The sequence below is a fragment of the Bison bison genome, unplaced genomic scaffold (genome assembly GCF_000754665.1).
Source record: "Bison bison bison isolate TAMUID 2011002044 unplaced genomic scaffold, Bison_UMD1.0 scf7180017864041, whole genome shotgun sequence".
Taxonomy (NCBI): domain Eukaryota; kingdom Metazoa; phylum Chordata; class Mammalia; order Artiodactyla; family Bovidae; genus Bison; species Bison bison.
The window spans coordinates 7,216,955-7,219,696 of NW_011494613.1; the positions used below are offsets into that span (position 1 = coordinate 7,216,955).

General features: G+C 35.1%; 1 long non-coding RNA gene across 1 annotated transcript in view; it reads left to right on the forward strand.

Moving 5' to 3' along the window:
- The window catches only part of LOC104985265, a 176,243-nt gene that overhangs the window by 139,452 nt on the left and 34,049 nt on the right, over positions 1-2,742 (forward strand). The window lies entirely within an intron of this gene.

Sequence of the window (2,742 nt, forward strand, 5' to 3'; positions counted from 1 at the left end):
CTTTAGAGGAAATGCTTTCAATTTTTCACCATTGAGGATAATGTTTGCTGTGGGTTTGTCATATATAGCTTTTATTATGTTGAGGTATGTTCCTTCTATTCCTGCTTTCTGGAGAGTTTTTATCGTAAATGGGTGTTGAATTTTGTCAAAGGCTTTCTCTGCATCTATTGAGATAATCATATGGTTTTTGTTTTTCAATTTGTTAATGTGGTGTATTACATTGATTGATTTGTGGATATTGAAGAATCCTTGCATCCCTGGGATAAAGCCCACTTGGTCATGGTGTATGATCTTTTTAATGTGTTGTTGGATTCTGATTGCTAGAATTTTGTTTAGGATTTTTGCATCTATGTTCATCAGTGATATTGGACTGTAGTTTTCTTTTTTTGTGGGATCTTTGTCAGGTTTTGGTATTAGGGTGATGGTGGCCTCATAGAATGAGTTTGGAAGTTTACCTTCCTCTGCAATTTTCTGGAAGAGTTTGAGCAGGATAGGTGTTAGCTCTTCTCTAAATTTTTGGTAGAATTCAGCTGTGAAGCCGTCTGGACTTGGGCTTTTGTTTGCTGGAAGATTTTTGATTACAGTTTCAATTTCCGTGCTTGTGATGGGTCTGTTAAGGTTTTCTATTTCTTCCTGGTCGAGTTTTGGAAAGTTGTACTTTTCTAAGAATTTGTCCATTTCTTCCTCGTTGTCCATTTTATTGGCATATAATTGTTGATAATAGTCTCTTATGATCTTTTGTATTTCTGTGTTGTCTGTTGTGATCTCTCCATTTTCGTTTCTAATTTTATTGATTTGATTTTTCTCCCTTTGTTTCTTGATGAGTCTGGCTAATGGTTTATCAATTTTATTTATCCTTTCAAAGAACCAGCTTTTGGCTTTGTTGATTTTTGCTATGGTCTCTTTTGTTTCTTTTGCATTTATTTCTGCTCTAATTTTTAAGATTTCTTTCCTTCTACTAACCCTGGGGTTCTTCATTTCTTCCTTTTCTAGTTGCTTTAGGTGTAGAGTTAGGTTATTTATTTGACTTTTTTCTTGTTTCTTGAGGTGTGCCTGTATTGCTATGAACTTTCCCCTTAGGACTGCTTTTACTGTGTCCCACAGGTTTTGGGTTGTTGTGTTTTCATTTTCATTCGTTTCTATGCAAATTTTGATTTCTTTTTTGATTTCTTCTGTGATTTGTTGGTTATTCAGCAGGGTGTTGTTCATCCTCCATATGTTGGAATTTTTAATAGTTTTTCTCCTGTAATTGAGATCTAATCTTACTGCATTGTGGTCAGAAAAGATGCTTGGAATGATTTCTATTTTTTTGAATTTACCAAGGCTAGCTTTATGGCCCAGGATGTGATCTATCCTGGAGAAGGTTCCATGTGCACTTGAGAAAAAGGTGAAGTTCATTGTTTTGGGATGAAATGTCCTATAGATATCAATTAGGTCTAACTGGTCTATTGTATTGTTTAAAGTTTGTGTTTCCTTGTTAATTTTCTGTTTAGTTGATCTATCCATAGGTGTGAGTGGGGTATTAAAGTCTCCCACTATTATTGTGTTATTGTTAATTTCTCCTTTCATACTTGTTAGCATTTGTCTTACATACTGTGGTGCTCCCGTGTTGGGTGCATATATATTTATAATTGTTATATCTTCTTCTTGGATTGATCCTTTGATCATTATGTAGTGACCTTCTTTGTCTCTTTTCACAGCCTTTGTTTTAAAGTCTATTTTATCTGATATGAGTATTGCTACTCCTGCTTTCTTTTGGTCCCTATTTGCATGGAAAATCTTTTTCCAGCCCTTCACTTTCAGTCTGTATGTGTCCCCTGTTTTGAGGTGGGTCTCCTGTAGACAACACATGTAGGGGTCTTGTTTTTGTATCCATTCAGCCAGTCTTTGTCTTTTGTTTGGGGCATTCAACCCATTTACGTTTAAGGTAATTACTGATAAGTATGATCCCATTGCCATTTACTTTATTGTTTGGGGTTCGAATTTATACACCATTTTTGTGTTTCCTGTCTAGAGAATATCCTTTAGTATTTGTTGGAGAGCTGGTTTGGTGGTGCAGAATTCTCTCAGCTTTTGCTTGTCTGAGAAGCTTTTGATTTCTCCTTCATACTTGAATGAAATCCTTGCTGGGTACAATAATCTGGGCTGTAGGTTATTTTCTTTCATCATTTTAAGTATGTCTTGCCATTCCCTCCTGGCTTGAAGAGTTTCTATTGAAAGATCAGTTGTTATCCTTATGGGAATTCCCTTGTGTGTTATTTGTTGTTTTTCCCTTGCTGCTTTTAATATTTGTTCTTTGTGTTTGATCTTTGTTAATTTGATTAATATGTGTCTTGGGGTGTTTCGCCTTGGGTTTATCCTGTTTGGGATTCTCTGGGTTTCTTGGACTTGGGTGATTATTTCCTTCCCCAGTTTAGGGAAGTTTTCAACTATTATCTCCTCAAGTATTTTCTCATGGTCTTTCTTTTTGTCTTCTTCTTCTGGAACCCCTATGATTCGAATGTTATAGTGTTTAATATTGTCCTGGAGGTCTCTGAGATTGTCCTCATTTCTTTTAATTCGTTTTTCTTTTATTCTCTCTGATTCATTTATTTCTACCGTTCTATCTTCTAATTCACTAATCCTATCTTCTGCCTCTGTTATTCTACTATTTGTTGCCTCCAGAGTGTTTTTAATTTCATTTATTGCATTATTCATTATATATTGACTCTTTTTTATTTCTTCTAGGTCCTTGTTAAACCT